The 17,500-nt window shown below is 49.2% G+C and overlaps 1 protein-coding gene across 1 annotated transcript in view; it reads right to left on the bottom strand.

The window, feature by feature from the left end:
• LOC125952469 (transcription factor mef2A-like) overlaps positions 1 to 17,500 on the bottom strand; it is a 55,916-nt gene that overhangs the window by 22,167 nt on the left and 16,249 nt on the right. The window contains exon 2 of the mRNA XM_049681937.1: positions 7,063 to 7,146. The gene's annotated coding sequence lies outside the window, so the exon portion shown is untranslated. The remainder of the gene's footprint in view (positions 1 to 7,062; positions 7,147 to 17,500) is intronic.

The following is a 17,500-nucleotide window of genomic DNA, read 5'->3' as shown; positions in this document are numbered from 1 at the left end:
ATCGAATGGCCGCGGACGGCAATCAGGAGCAAATTTACGTGCGTTCGCCATTTCCACCTCCTGCCTCGTTCACTCGCCGAACGATGCACAAACGATGGGACCTCCCGCTACTACCTCGCTTACGCGCGATCTGCGTTCAGCCATTTAGCAGCGCCATATGCCGTGTAATCAAACAAGCATAAAACATCAACATAAACTGCGATCAGCGGTTGGACCGTGGAACCAACGGTACCGATCCATCCATCCACGCCGGAGCGATCCCCACGGATTGGAAGAGACATATTTTATGCATTTATAACAATTAAATATCGTGAGCCCCATCGGCTGCACCGAATTTTACCGAACGCATTTTTGGTTGCGATTGCATTTCGATTTTGGGCCGATGGTTTGGGGGAATTTGTTTACGAGCTTCGGAACTGGGAAGGATGAGCGGGTGAGGCGAACATAAAACACCACCCGTGGATAGCCAAAATTATGTAGCTGCTCACCAGACCAGACCATCGGGATCGGGATGGTGGTTGGTCGGTCGCCGTGATCGTCACCAAACAAGATCATCATTAATGGCGTCTGGTTTCGCTGCAACGTGGAGGACCCCTGTTGGTATGAGTGGGGAGCGGTCCGGTGTGGTGCAGTGGGCTCGTTGCATTGCTCCTCCTTTTTTGGGCCGTAATAATTCACCGAAACTACCGCAATGAAACATGCTTGCGAAGGCAAAAGGGGAGCCCGATTGTTCCGAAACCCTCGGTGAACATGGACGATTACATAGCGCGGTCCATGTCGTGGTCCGTGCTGGGGCTGCTGCTGCTGTTGCTGCTGTTGCTGCTGCTGTTGCTGGGGGCCAGAGGAAAATTATCGGCCGTCGTGCCGGGGCATGGACGCGATCGTTTTTCGCGTCCCGACAAGGACATAAATTATCGTTGCAGCCCGCGACGCGAAAATGTCTTACTTTGTGCGTTGTGTGTGTGTGTGTGTTTATGTGTTGCAGCATTGATTCAATGCGCAATGGCCACACTGTCGGCCCTCGGGGTCGCCAGCTTCATTTCAGTTCCATTGCGTCGAGCTCCCAATTTCTGTTGTTGAACTTACTCTCTCTTCCTTTTTTCCTTTTTTGCGGTTTTGGAAGGCCTTTTTTCGGTCAGTTCGAAATCGATCTCATTTTTTCCTGTGGCTTTTGGAGTCTCGAGTTCGCAGAATGGCCCCTGGTGCAATTAGCAACGGCTGTAATGAAACGGATCTGCTGCTCTTGGAAAGTCTGTCTGGTCGGCAGCAGTAAACAATGTCGGGATAGAGTCCGAGGGACGAATTCCGGTATAGGTTTAACGTTTCTATTTACATGATGTGTAGGATGAAAAAAAAAACATATATAGCCGCGAATACTGACTAAACACTGATTCTATATTGGGATCCTATTGAAATATACGAGTATTTTAAAAAGAGTACCACAAGAGGTACAGACACTTGTATAAAGATCGTTTGACAGTCCAAGTTGGCCTTGGGTATGTTAAGTATTAAGCTGCGTTCATATGCTTCGTTTTGCTCGTTTACACGACATGTTGTAAAAGATTAATACCATTCAAAGTTAGATTCTTGCTCTCGGTATAATTTCGCAAAAATGTAAAAAGCAATCTAAGTCGTTAATGTAATTTTAATGTTAATGACTATGTATTTAAAATATTTGAACGCAGTTTTAGGTGGTTTGCAGATGATTTTGGAAGAGACTCAACTTTGAAGGACTGCCTTTGGTGGGAGTGAATTTTGGTTTCACTTTATCTACACCCACAACCGCTTACTAAGAAGAACAACTTAGAAGGCGCTACAACTCATCGTACGCTTATCACATACGCCGTTCCTTTTCCCAAGAAAACTGGGCAGCACCTTTCTGTAACCTTTTAAAAGTGATTTTATCATTACCTTAGACTTTTCTGCTGCTCTCCCTTCTATTCTTCCATCCTTTCACCCGTTACATCTCCTACAGCAACGAAACATGAATGACCGCAGCGAGCGAGGGCTTATCGCGAGCGCACAACGACCTTGCCCTAGCCGCGCCAACATAAATTACATCATTCCTATTCCCCACCGAGTGTGGCGTCTGCTTCCTTGTCTCACCATTTTGTTTTCCCACACGAATAAATCACAACAATTTATCACCGAATATGCTCCGTTCCTTGGCGTTCGTCCACTTGTCCCCACCTTTGTCCCAACCGTGTTTTCGCTTCGATGAAATGCGTGCTTTTCAATTTTCCAGCCTTGGCCATCCAGCCAGCCAGCCAGCCAGCCAGCCAACGAGTCTCACTGCAGGAACGAACGGACCCAACTTAATGATCACACAATGCAAATATGAAGTGCGCGGATGACTGCGGAGAATATGCTTTCGCACGGCGCGCACTTCATGGCTGCCATGTTCGTGCATGGAGGGAGTGGCATGAGAAAGCAGAATACATGGACCAGCGAGCGAGCCAGCCAGCCAGCCAGCCAGCCAGCCAGCCAGCCAGGCAGCCAGCCAGCCAGCCAGCCAAGTGCCCCATCGTCTGCCTGTTACTGCTTTGGTCGTCAAGATCCGGAGAAGATAGGGCGACCGGAGACTCACTCGCGGTACCCACGGGAAACGACGCAAGCGCTTGCGAGGTCGTCCAAGTGTCCGAAGCCGAAGGGCGTTACCGGCAACTAATAGGTTTATGAATGTTTACACTACAACCATCCGCAAAGCCCACAGCGTTGACCCATCTTTCGCCGTTGGCTTCGCGTTCGCCCCTGCGTGGCCCCTTATGCTACGTTGAGCGCAAGATCACGAAGCGTCGAGGCGTGGTGCTCCGGTGCGAACACAATGTTTTGCACGCACGTTACAGCCGGAAAGATGGACCAAATGGACCCGTGACCAAAGTGCGAAACCTGTAATAAAGTGAAATAAAATAAATTAACACAATCGATTTGCACGGGACCCGGGAACAGTGCGTGCGAGCGCCATTTGGTACACCAGCCTCATCCCCGTTGGCATACCATTTCCACTGGTTGATGCGGTGCAGTTCGATCACGGTATGATACGATCTCAACATAAATTCGATGCGCATACTTTCGCGCTTTCGAGAATCGCAAAATTCTCGCTGTCACAGCCCTCTTCTCATCTTCTGTCGATCCCCGGTTCGACCTCAACGCGCACAACCAATTCGCGGATCGTGATAAGCCAGCTGCCACGATGACGGAAAGGCTTGGGAAAAATAATTTTCCTTTACTTTATCTGTTGCTGGTAAATCTATTGAAACATCGACCGAGGCGCCATTTTGTGTGCGATCGGGCTCCATAATTTATTCAAAGTTCTTGCCTCAGTGCTTCCGGACTCACCGGAGTTGATCATGATGCCGATCGTGGAGGTGAGCAGCGGCTTCACACCTCGCATACACTCATAACTCAATCCCTCAACGACCTCATCGACAAAGGGGTGACATCCGTCTGTCGTTGTCGACGGTCTAACGGTGCTTTCGCCGGCAACAGGTGTGTAGGTGTGCAGGTAAGATGCCGCAAGGTGGAAACATAACGAACCCCCCTTTCTCCCGGCGACACCCCCGGGAAGACCGAGGATAGTAGCATTAGAATAATCAATTACTTTTCCTCGGCTCGGCGAGGCGGCCATTCACCAGACCAGAGGTGCAAGGGATAGCGATCGCGGTGAACGAGAGAGACAGAGAGAGAGCGAGAGAGAGGGAGAGATCTTCCCTAGAATCACCTGTGCCCCCTCTCCACCTGTGGCCACCGGGCTTTGCGCCTCGGGACGTCGCCGATTGTGGTAAAATGCAAATCCTTCCTCCTTCCCTGCTCCTGCGCCACCGGAAAAACCGCTGGAACCGCGCTTGTCACCCGCCAAATCACCCGGCAAACCGTTTCCCAGCCACCGAACAAGCGGGACTGAAACTCGTAAACGGCCAGTGGCCGGGCTACGGCAACGGTTACGGCACCGGCTACGGCTACGGGAGTTAATCCATCGTCACACGCTGTGCCACCGCGGGCCTCATACTGTGGCAGGTTGGTGGCTGACCAAAACGGTGCGACGCAAAACCGCGATAAAATCGATTCCGCTCCGTTTGAGTGAAGTTGGCCTGTTGTTGTTGTTGTTGAGAGCCTGTCTGGCTGCCCGGCCTGCTCCGTTGCTCGTTTCCGCCCGTTTCGTGTCGGTCGTTTGGGTTTTTGCGTAGCGAAGTAGTTAAACGGTTTTGACGGATTGGCACAGTAGGCCAGAAGCGCTTGTGAAGGCGAATGAGGGCCACGGCGCATCACGTTTCATATTATTCCGATCCGTGCTTTCAAATCGAACGGTTTCGATCTGCCGCATCTGTCATTCACCGCCACTCGGTGGTGTTATTGATTGTGCTGACTGGATTATGTTACATGAAATTAATGATAGATGCTGCTATATGACAGTATACATGAGAAGGTAGCTTAATGAGAGTTAACTTGACAAATTTGCCACAAGAAATTAAGTTCAATATTTGAAAATTTGTCGAATAGTCGATCTGCTTGCACTTGCAGCCAAGTAGTTTTTATATATAAATCTCCATTGAAATCATGTTTGTATTCCTTTTTTAAGAATAAACATTTATAACAAGGATATTAACATGCATGATATATGCATTCTCCATGGTCATGCAACAGAAGTTACTATAGTTCACTAACTAATTTTACTAGCAATTTTTCGGGACCAATATATTGAATTTCATAACTTTATATATGAGATCAGATCTAAATATATGCTAATTTTAATCTATAAAATTGATCTTATCAACCAACCAGCAACAGGAAGCAGCAGAATTGTTTTGCAGCAGAGAAAGGACGACTCCCATGTTTAATTTTAGTAGTTAGTATAGTGTGTTAAAAAGGAAATTATTTCCACAAAACCGAATAAGCACCAGAGATCCCTTTTTCAATCAATCGAACCGTCCAATCGCTCCCATAGTGCCACCCTCAGGAATGGAGTTCTAGAGAATGGATTCTCGACAGCCTTCGGTTTCATGGAATTACCCAGGTGCGGGAAGAGTGAAGCAAGGCGTGGAAGGAAGGGTGTCGAGATCAGCAACGGCGATCAGCGAGTGGGACGAAATGCGCAAACGGAAGCGCTTCCCGAGTGAACCGGCCGGCGACCGCGCTGGCTGGCCATGTCCTAGCAATCTTGTTCACCTGCCGACCTGCCAACCCATAAGCCCTAGCGGGGGCCATCCATCCACAAACACACTCACACGCACACACAGAGCAACAACAACCACCCCTTACGGGTGCGCACATAATGTTGTCGGATGTCAGTTTTATTCATGTTTTTCCTTTATTTTGCTTCCATGTTTTTGCTGCTGTCCCCGGGACCTCCCCGTTTGGATACTGCCCACGTCCCTTGCGGTTCACTGCAGGGTCGCCAATCGTCGGAAAAAGGTAATCGGTCGTGCGCATTGTAGCAGCAACAGCACCAGCACCAGCACGGAGCAACGGAACGAAGCCGCTCGCTGATGTTTATTTTATTTGGCAGCATATTATTGCCACAGGCCGCCATATTTATTTGTATTTCGTTCTAAGTACCCTCCGGGGACCCCAGGGGGGGGAGTTACAACAACGGTTGCAACGACCGCCTCGCTGCATCCAATACTCTCGGTGTTCGGTGGAGTCATTCTCCGTCAATTCTGAACTCAACCAAACAACCCTCCGTGCTACTATGCATGCAGATCAACTTGTGGCGAAGGGCTTCAGCTCTATCCAGCGGTGGTTTGCTCAATGATCCGTCCATCGGGATTCCCGGTAGCATAGCGCCAACGATTTGCGACATTCGACACGGGGAAACCAAGCATCGTTTTGCGCAATCGGGCAGCCAGTTGTCGTCCACCCCATGAGGGCATGAGTTTTGGGAGACGATCGAAGGCGATCGAAGGCGATCACTGCTGAATGATCGGTCCGTTTACGGTCGGTGTCGCGCTCGCACTCACGCTCCCGCTCCAGCTCCACCACAATCAATCAATCAATCTGCGAAGATTTTATCGCAATCGCCAATCGCAGATCAACGGCGCGGGGACTCTCATGCTCATGACTGCTGTGGCTGGCTACCGGCACACCACCACTGTTTGCCTCCAGTTTTTCCTTCTTCGCATCTTCGCTACCTTCGCCCCGCCAGGTTCTCCTTCTTCTCCGGTTGCAGCACCCTATTGGAAGACGCATTTCGCGCAGACGCGCGCGCGCGCGATCAGATCATGATCGGAGCGGCCACAGATCGTCGTAAGTCGTCCTCGGTTCGGTTGATTTGAGAGATGCAATAAAATTTCAACACATTCCAGCCGGTGAGCACGCAGAGCGTTGGCAGACTGGCAGGCATTCAGGCCTCGCACGAACACGAAGCTGGCTGTTGTTGGCCGGCGTGGCTCCTAAATTAAGATGTAGACGTAGCAGCTTGCGTAGCATCGATAAATTCACTCCCTCCCTCTTTGCTCCCCGAAAAAAAAGGCCCATGCTGGCTGACTGGTGGAGGTGTTAAGTATTTATGTTTCGTTCCGAAGGCCGTACCCGTGACCGCGACGCGCCGCACCGCTGATATACGATAAGCCGGTCCGTGGTTGGTGAGAAGCAGAGTGCACCAGAGACCAGGTGTTGGTGAGGGATGGATAGTTAAGGAACGGTTAAGGCACGCGTGGCTCGTGTGCCGCGGCAGACGCACGAGCGAGAGAGTTTTTGAATAAATTTGGTTGGGCCGTGACGTGCTTCCGCGGTTCCGCGGTTCCGCGGTTCAATGCCGTGAGGCCAACGGTCACTGACTGGTCGGTCGGGTTTGGGTTGGGACCGTCGGTCGCGCATCGCGCCCACTAATTGGATGGGTTTAACTAATTTGCTTTCCTCTTTACGATGTGTGTGAAACGATCCCCAAACCGACACCCAACTGTCCCACACACCCCGGGAACGGCACTCGGTGAGGAATCATCGCATCGCCGCCCATCGCGCGGTTAACAAGCTTTAAACCCATGGAAGGGGGGCCCTTTTCCAGGTGGGAATCTGGCACTTATGCTTAGGACTAATGGGTGTTGGAAGATGGTTAGAACGTACCTTGGTTGGTCGAAGATTTATGGGTCAAACTCGGTCCGGCCTCGGTAGTAGCATGGGACAGGCAGGCACAACAAGGTGTTAAACCTGTAACGATCATGGGGAGGGAAGAAAACGAAAAGAAAAATCTTAAATTATGATCAAACAACTTCAGGTGAAACGCCGTGCTGCACAGAAACTTGCACCTTGCCGTCCTTTTTCGGATGATGAAGTGACAGAACGGAGTAAAACAAAAATGCCAAGTACTTATGTGGGGAGACATCATCTGCGTTAGTTCTCTCCTTTTATGCAAAGACACGCCATTTAGATACGAATATATCTGATTATATAATGAGCTTCATTGTCTCAAACAGGTGCCGCTGAGTGAGTTGAAGATGACAGTGATGATGATGATGATGAAGATGATAAATATCTTTTCTTTCCTCATCTTCTTGTTGTAAAAATCATGGTTCTTGTTGTAAAATATGTTCGTGTTAGTGTTAGAGATTGTTTCAAATAGCAGGCTTTGAGACATCAAGAATTAACATAGCAGCCTATGTGATTTGAAATCTTCAAATAAAGAATGAGTTACAGGCTATAGATATGGTAGTGCTTCCTGTTTATAACTTTTTAAATTTATTCTCGAAAACTTGCGATTCAGTTGAAGTTATGAAGAAAAGATAATTGTAACCACAAAAACACACTCTACTGTTAGTGAAACAACAGATTAAGATTGTTACCAAATTCAAACTATTTTAGAAAACACGCAACAGTTTCAAATAAGTTGAAGAAGAATATAAATATCTATTTTTCTCGCAAAAATCAATGCCAGGTATGTTAAAAGAAGGAAACAGAAACAATTGAAGCAATTGCACAACACCTCCCCAGGTTTTCTCCCTCCCGCATGGACAGGATGGACGCCAACATCGTCCGGCAGCGAGAGCATACATCAATGAGTCTAAGATCGAGAGCAGATTATGCAGATCTGTCTCCGTCGTACACAACCCAACGTCATTATGCATTATGCACCGGTCAACCACGTAGCCCACGGTCCCATAACCGTGCCATTGAATTAGCTGCCGGCGCCTCATCGGAGCGGCAAACATTCACTTAACCACCCATCGTTGCCACCACCCCTTGTCCGAGTAGGTAGAGTTGCTAACTGCTGCCTGGTTAGGCGACTCGTTCGCTCGTTTGCTCCACATTAAACAAATCTAATGTGTGCCCGGGGTGGCTTATGCCAACACCCATAAGTCACCACCCACTGCACTCAAGCAACGAGGTACCGGTGTAGGGCTCGGGTGTAGGTTTTTGGGTGGCCAATGGGCAGGCAGTCACCACCGAGACAACCACAACACCGAACCTGAGATAGTCCCTAACCTCCACAGTACCAGATTTCCCTTTTTCCCGACCTCCACGGCGACATCGAATCGAAGCTTGATTAAGGGAGACCCCGCTACTACCGCTACCGTGCCCTGCACTGTCCTAATCGAGGGGACAACACCAAGACTTCGTCATGCCCCCCTGATGGCGTGTGGCGTGTGGCAACGTTTTATGCAAATAATGCCGATCGCCATCACTTGGGCGGGAACACACTGGGTGCCATCGAAGTCGTGGCTAATTATTATTAATTCCGCGACAATTATTTAGATCACTGGACGCGGGCTGGACTGGAAATAGAAAGTCTTGCGTGAGGACCGTCCTGGCCGGCGTTCCATTATCGATTGAATCCCGCCGGCGAGTTCCCGCCGCAATTCGCAGCCCAGGGACAGGTTCCTCCTCCCGCGAGCTGTCCCTAGAAAGTTCGGTTCGGAAATGGTCACGGAAAGGGCATCATTTGCCACTCGTCGTGGTCAATTCGAAGGTTCGCGTACATGTGGCAATCGGAAGATTGAATTATGATTCCGTCGCTGGAATACGCGATGCAGATGGGAGAGGGTTGGCTGGAGTGCTGTATTTCCTGATCCTTTTTTCCTCCCCATTTATTCCAGCACTCCGAAGGCACGCAGCGCATGCAAAACACGCGCACACTCACCGCGAGCCGCGTTGTCAAAAGATGGATGGATCACGCAGAGGATCCACGAGGGCAGCGCAGCAGCGGCACTACTACAACGGCGCTTCTTGATCGTGTCCCGTTGATGTGTCGCTGATGGGCCGTTGTCGTCGCTCGGTGCTGATGGCCGGGCACGATCATCTCCTAGCCAATCTCCAACTCCCTTCGCAAGTGAGGTGCGGGCTTAACCTACAATAAATTACCAGCCAGACATAGGGAAACAGAAAGAAAAGATAGGAATGGGAATGGGTTTGCGTGAAGCTGCCCCTTCACATATGAAACAGCCGCGTTTGCAATTATAAACAATCGGATCAACCTGTACGACTCTAGCACACCTTCTTCACCAGCGCAGCGAGGAGCGCGGCAATGGATGATGCTGATCGGTGGCATACAACATCGGCCCATTTGCCATGCCATACCTTCCACCACCACTCGGCTCGGTCGCAAGGGGCCAGAGCAGAATGGAGCAACAACTGACGACGTCTTAGATAGCGTTCGGCTTAGCACTCCGCTAGCGGTTCCAGAGTGTTTGGCTTCGGTCATAAAATGGCACGACCTAGTAAGTGGGTGCCGCGGTCGTGGAGTGTTGTGCGGTTGCGCATCGCCAAGAAGTTCTTTCGAAACTGGCCTGGATTGGTTGGAACTGTGGTATCCAGCGACTCGTCGAGTCTAGACGAAGCCATGCAGACGGATGGTTTTACTGGACTACTCAATTTTCGAAGAACATTTCTATTGTGCAGCAAATAAAGCCAACTATTTTAGTAACAATCACGCTCCAAGCAGGCGTTTTTTTTTCTCCTTGGAAAACATATTAACGGATAGATTCTTTTTTCTAAGACTTTTGTGCCAAGTATGTGAAAGAAATCTATAAGAATTATTTATTTACAACCTGCTTCATAGGGTTAGGCACCAAACAAATGTTTCTTAATGTTTTTGCTCTGATTCCTGCTCGAAAATTATAGTGCCTTTATAGTTTTCCAAATTATGGAAAAGAACATTCTAAAATCTCTAAATACCGTCACGCTGTTTCGACCCAAAGATAAAAAATGCTCTCAAAATAATTAATAATGTTCTACCTTCTAATAATGTACAATAACACGATTCCATTGTTCAGTGGAATAACACCTAGAGTGTTGAAGGTTTTCCATAACGGAAACCGAAGATATGATTCGACAAATCCTTTCCGTAAGCAACGGGTTTAAGCCCAAAACATATGAATGACCTCAACCACTCGGTTTCCAACACCTGATTGACTGCACAGTGACAGGTGCACTTAAGCAATCCATTTTCTGGCTTAACCAACCGATGCATCCGACACATCGAATCCTGCTGCTGGACTCCCGGATGCCAAGATGCCTGCTGCATCGGCGCTGCTCCTTCGTTTCGGTGCGGCACGCCACTGTCGATCACGCGTGTGCCCGGTTCCAGTGCCCATCGCACTGAAGTGGCAAGTGGGAGGACGAAATAAATTCACCAACAACAACAATTCCTGCCTTTTCCCATGTTATGCCTGTCCTTCGGTGTTCCGCGGAAAGCCAGAAAGAAATGTGAGATCACCGGCATCACCCATCACGCGGTGGAGCGAATGCATTTCGTCGTATCTCGGCCCAGCGCGAACGCCAGCATCTTGAGCCGCCTCGGCACTGGCGTACGCCAGCCATCCACCCGAGGGAGGGATGGCATCGTGGCAGAGACTTATCGGGCGATGATGTCAGTGCGCGGGATCGTGGGGCTCGGAGTGTCGAAGAGAAAACAGTACGTTTTTCTCAATTTGTAGTAAAATTTATTTTTCACTTTCTTCCGTAATTATTTTCCATTTATTTTATCTTAATAGAGCTATTAATTTTATGGACAGATAAGCCTGAGCAGCAGCCAGCAACATCTGCAGCCGCAGCAGCAGCAGCAGCAGCAGCAGCTCGCTCGACCAGGTCGTTTTGCAAACGAGCCAAACATGTCTTGGGACTTGGGACACGGAGCGGACGGTCTGGACGATCTCGCGCAAGTGCCCGCGGAGTGCTTTGCCTCGGGAGGAAAAGTGCGATTGCCTGAAGCAACCCCGGCGCGGTTGGTTCCGGACCGAGACTCAGACCACAAAATAAAATAAAAAAAAAAGAACGGGAGAACCATCCAACGAGGTCAGCGCCGACCGATCGGTTAGGTCTGGGCCCAACCGAATCCGAATCCGGGGTACATTTCAATTTCGCGTTTAGCTGGCTGACTGGCTGGCTGGCTGGCTTCTGCGATCGCTACCCGCTCCAATCGCTCTGCCCTCGATACGGATGTCAAAAGATCACCGAGCCATGCCAGGCCATGCCATGCCATTTCTTGCCGGGCGGACCAATGGGGAGCTCTTCCCTACGCTTGCGCCCCTTGCAATGTTTTCATTTCGCTACGCGTCCCGATAGCCGGGACGCGGACGGGGGGTCAGACGACCACAAAAAAGGGTCGTAAGAAAAGGGGGGGGGGGGGAAGATTTGTGGCCGGGAAAGTGTTTTTGGCTTCGGTGAAAATTGGGTTCACCACAAATTTATGGCTTTTCCTTAGCAACCAGGCCCTTTGGTGGGGTGGCGAGGTGCTCGAAAGGAAAAAGGTGGAAAGGCCGGGGAAGCATCGCGGCATTGCAAGATAATGGCGGTCTCTTTTTGGTCTCTAGCACGTAAAATATTATTATAAGGCTGGTATCTAGTGCAGCTTATAATCCTGGTTTTTCCTCGACTAGCTTCTTGTTGCTTCATTTCGTTCTACAATTTAAATCCAAGTAAACGGCGTCGTATTTCGATGGAAGTTTAATGGCAAGGATGTTGTAGGTAAGCGAACGTGTTACAATTGCTTTGTTCTTCTATAAAAAGGAGATTTAGAGTTGCATGTAACTAAAATTGCCAAAGTCACGAATGACAAATAATTGTCGCCAATTATTAGAGTTATCATCAGCAAATTTAGGAAAAATCAATAATAAGACACACCAGATCCATGGAAATAATCCATTCACGAAAATCCATTGTGTATAACAGAATTTACATAAATTAATAGAGTGAGGCAGTGGCATGAAGAGAAAAAATCGCTACAAGACATGAATAGAGAATTTATCAATGAGGATTCAAAACTGAGAGAGCCCTGGATAGAGGATTTCAGTTTCAATTTCAGTTTATTGAAGAAAATACTAAATGTAATCCTTACCCGTTACATCAATATATGCAAGCTTGATTAAAAGTACGTTGGCGTAGCTGTCGCTGCCAGTCCGGCTACTGTCGGTTCTCGTTAAACTCTACATCAACCCAACATAACCTACCTGACTGACTGACCGGGCCCCCGGGGCCTCTGCTCGGTTGATTCTAATTGAATGTGTCAATCTCATTCCGGTGGCACCGACTGCAAGATCGAGTGCGAGGGCAAACCAGCAGCATACCGCGTCTCCTCACCTGCTTAACGGATAACGCTGCAGCCCTTCTGCAGCCTGATTTCAAGTGGCCACTTGGAGTTGATTTAAAATACCTTCCCTATTCCCTGACTTTACCAGAAGGTTCCTAGCTGCGATAGCCGTTTCGGTTGAAAGGTTGAAAGCATTAAGATTTTACAGCGTACTAGGGCCACCGGAGTGCGAAATTTAACACATTAACCTGGCGGCAATGCCACTGCCTCTCGTCTCTTCGCTAACGGTCAATGCTAATCCGGCGAGAGGGTGTTCGCTTGCTTGCTGCACAGTCTATGAGGAATCCCTCCCCGCCCGGAAAGTGCATTATAACAAACCCTCCGGCTACAATGCGTCATGATCGTATTATGTTCGCTCCTGCATGATCGTTCAAGCAGCTTAAATACACTGAATTGTGCAAGGTGAAACGATTCTGTTTCTCGAACTCATACGGCTCAAGAACACCAAGATGCCGATGCCGAATCGATGCGTCCGAGGACAAGAGGACACAATTAATGTACCGAGCGGGAATGGAACATTCAATCTCCGACAAGACGGCACCACAGGAGATTTCGAAGAATCGCCAACCGAGTCCGTGTCCGTGTCCGTGGTCCCCGGGGGACATCCCGCGAGGTTCAATGATGCAACTAGTAACCGCAGCTTACAGCGATCGCGGGTTTCAGATAGTGTTACACACTGCTAAATATATCACTTCGTTCGCGTTTTACAATGTACATTACCTTCGCTTGGTCCGCCCAAAAAGATGCTCTTGTTTGAGTTGCCATAACATGAAATGAATACCGTCGGCCATGGTCGCACGCCCATCGAACCTCACCAGAATGCACCGTGGTCAGAAACATGGCCTTTGATCGTGGAAGAAAGGCGTCTCTCTCTTGCTGACGATCACCCCAAAGTACGCACCCCAAGATTTGTTGTCTTTGCACTTTGAATGCACTTGCGTGTCTCTCGTACCAGGTTCTTCGGAGGACATTAAACTGTTCCATTCTGGGAAAGTGGTTGAGCGACACTGGGGTACGCCGATCGCTGACGATCGTCTTAACCAAGTTGTCCCGGGTACGGTGCGTTCGAGTTTTAAAACACAAAAAAAGCTCCCCATTAAATTACCCTCCAAATGTGTCATGGAATCAATAAAACCGAAAATCTCCCGCCCGAAAAACAGACAGCTATCTGTTGAAGTGGCTATTAAATTGTGTCGCGAGCACCAACTCAAATGATCTTTACGGTGCCTGCAAATGAGCCAATGAAAAATCATTTTACTACCGGGCCTCACCGTCTCCCAGGCAACGCGACGAGGCTGATGAGAAGTAGCGCACAGCAGTTGTCGAGTCGATGATGATGGTTCAATCATTGAACAAAACATAATCAGCCACTTTTGTCTCCTTATAAAGAGGGAGTCCTAACACCACCAAAAGAAGTTCAGCGGCACTTTTAGTAGCGAGAAAAAAACAGAGCAATCCTGAGAAAAGCCGTTCTCGGTGTTCTGGTTTCGACCTGTTCTAATTCTGTGCCGCAAATTTGCACCACACACAGTTGCACACAACGCACGACGAAGGACTTCGACTTAAGCGACAAGTTGTGAAGGTGCAGTCCGTCGTCTCATCGTCTTCTGAAGTGCCCGTGTCGGATGCTCTTTCTCTCGCACTAAACAAGTGTGCACGGCAATGATGACGGCGTGCTTGCAGTACCACAATCCCAGGTGTTGGGAGCCCCCGGGAGGAGAAGGGTAGCCCCGTGCACACGCTACGTGTTGCCTGCTGCAACCCGAGATGCAGCAGCATACCCGTGGATCAACTGGTGAAGTGAAGTGTATAACGATCGAACCGGTGCACCGGCGACACGATGCCCCGTTCTTTGATCGAGAATGGAGTGTCTTGCCCTTCTATCCCTCGGTTTGCTTAACGTTGTGTTGGTGCAACGAATGTTGGATTAATAGAAAGATGTATCCTGGAAGACACATGGAACCACCATGCCACCATGACTGCAGACCGAGACTTGTGCCAGTTGGTGGCAGGCTTATGGGTTTCGCGCAGGGCGCATCACTTTACCCTTACTTTACATAACATCGACGACTCAACCCGACTCGACTCGGCTCGTCGAAGGAAACGGCACGAGGAAATGAACAGAACACAAGGGGTGGTGGTAAGGGGTGCGTACGCGCATCAACAGGTTGTCAGGTGACACTCACGTCAAGCTTCGTGGCTTAGTCTGTCCATTCCTCCCCGCGGGCCGCACTTGTCTGCGGTGTAACCGCAACGACGACGCACACCACACAGCTGGTACTTGATCGTATAATGCACACCAACCGTACCAGTTCTAGCCACCGCGGATGGGGTGGTGGTGCGGGGAATTGTAAAAACATGCAGATCGAAAACACATTGCCTCACCTGCTGGTTGACTGAGTGGTATCCAATTAGAGCAGGAACCACAGCGAAGAGTCCGTTCAGTTCAAATCTGAACGGTAGAGTTCTTGAAAAAGATCGCACGCTCTCTTCCTCTCACTCTCTTTCTTGCTAATCTTGTTGGTCGAAGCACTCGGTTGAAGACGATTTAGTTTGTTCGAATTCAATTTCGCTCGGTTAGCGAACACATCGTGATCGCGAATCCGCCGCAAGCAACCCCGCAAGCGAGTAAATACAACTCAGGCCAAGGCCAGAAAAAGGGACCAGAAAGTAGTGGTGTGTGCCTGCGGGGAGTGGTGGTAGGAGAATAGAGACACGCACGCGCGACAAACGAAGGCACTCGGTGGGTACTAAAATTACATTACATCTTCATGTTACAGACATTTCAATGGGGACGCGGAACGCACGGAACGGAGCAGAACAGAACGGGACCCCCGGGGGTTGGTGGTGGTGGTGGTGTGCCCTGTCCTCCAAACCGCAACATCACCTCCCGTTCGCGGATGCTGCTGCTGCTGCTGCTTCTCAACTGGGGAGCCACAACGAGACACAGATCGTATAGCCCTGATCACGCTGATGCAACGCAGCAACGAGCGTCAGTGGCGCGGCTGAACGAGATGGAACGACTGCAACCTGCTGTGACTCCACTGGCGGGAGTTGAATTTCATTCGCCTCTTTGGGGACACCAGAAAACAACCAAGGACGACGACAGTGCCGCGGGTTGGAGCGGGGGACGGTCCGTAAACGTAAACTACTTATTTGCTCGCGTTGGTTCCATTTTTGCGCCTCCGGTTATTTTGCACTAATTAAAACATTTTAGTATGTTTTTTTGTGCTGCCTGATTTATTTAAACTAAAGATCCCCGAGGCAAAGGCACACCGGTGGACACACCGTACGCCTCTGGAGAACGACAGTCTCGGGGGTGGGAGAGGAATTGGAGGAATGGGGCAAATTGCCCAATGGATCCCTCAGGCGGCAGATGCAGATGATGATGATGATGATGCATGCTATCAGTTGTGGTGTGTATGCATCCCGTTAACTTCTGCTCTTTGCGCTGGCGCTGCGACGATCCGTTCATCTGCCCGTTCGTGCCGTCGATTGCCGTTTAGCCGATGACGATGGAGCGATATAGTGCTTGGGTTGTCCCAAAAGTTATTGCACATTGTCTACACATACATCTTTTCTAGTTAGTGGTGGAGTGTAAAATAAATTGTTCATTTACTAATGCTAAACTTTTTGCCTATTCTTGTCGTGAAATTGTACTTCAGATACTTTCTTCTTTTGAATATATGATGAAAAGAGTAGATTTTGAATGATGTTTCTTGAAACCAAAATTAATTCTCTCAATATCTCAATAGCGTTAAATACTGCTGGCAAAAAACATTAAAATGTACCACTTTCAACTCCACTTATGAATTGACAGATCAGTTTTTTGATACTGAAGCATCAGCTGATCAAGTGTGCTGGGTTAACAGCAGCCTACTAAGTCCTAAAAACAAACCATGGCAAGATCAATACAACCAAGCACTAGTACTAACTATAAACATTGCACTTACAGCAACTATCGTCTGTTCTCATAAGAGAAAAATTGGTTCCAAATAAACTAGCTCAAACCCAAGATAATACCACAATCATTTTGAACCTCTATTCTGGACAACGATTACATTCTGGCGAGCAGCGCTTCATGTATCCCAAAAATACTCGAGGATCGAAGGAGGAAAATACAGTAACCACCACCTTCGGAACAACCCAATAATATTGTATTCCACTGACTGGAGAGAAACATTAGTTTTCTGCCTGTTTCCTGCTTGTATTTCGATCTACGTCTCGCTTTGGATTGAATTACGAGCGAATCCGCGGCTCTCAAGGAATCCGCTGAATCCGTTTATTAATCGGCGACAGTGTCTTCCGCCCTAATGCACCGACCTCGCACCGCACCACCACCGCTTTGTCCAGGGATGAGAGGTGTAAATGAGCTGCAGATACCAGTACCACGAGCACTAGATAGCAACCTTTTTCTGGATCAGCAAAGCAAATCCCAAGCGGATTTCGGATTGCGTTGAGCAGTTTATCTGGATTGTAACTTCCTAAACCCGCGATAACACTAACTTTATCCGCATCCTCCCACTCGTCCCGCGGTCCCCTTTTCAAACAGCTCCCTTTCTCCGATTTGGATCTCCCGGTGGTCGGACCTCGAGAGAATTAACACTCTCCGCCTTCGCCCGTTGGCCAGTAATGAGTGTAATAAATAGTAGCAGCATCACCAATCGTGCGATTTGCCGCGTATGCGAACGCGATTGCCATTGCGCCGTAACAGTCGGCCTCCACTTCCCCTTAGTCCTCTCCTCCGTTAGCTTGTGCGCGTCAGCATAAATCAATTCGCAGCACCCAATGATTACGAGGGCCCTTTAGGCGTGCGGGTGCGAAACGCCTGCGTCTGTCTGTGGTCCTGGCCTGGCGAAACGCGGTTTGCCAGATTAGTGCACTTTATTGCTGTGTGCACACACTAACAACGCTACCGGGTGGTGAATGGGCAGGGGGGGGGGGCGTATTAAAGGGAAAGAACGGAGGAACGGAGGGACA

The sequence above is a fragment of the Anopheles darlingi genome, chromosome 2 (genome assembly GCF_943734745.1).
Source record: "Anopheles darlingi chromosome 2, idAnoDarlMG_H_01, whole genome shotgun sequence".
Taxonomy (NCBI): Eukaryota; Metazoa; Arthropoda; class Insecta; order Diptera; family Culicidae; genus Anopheles; species Anopheles darlingi.
Note: the sequence above shows the minus strand (reverse complement) of the source record. Positions and strands in the feature narration are given on the sequence as shown.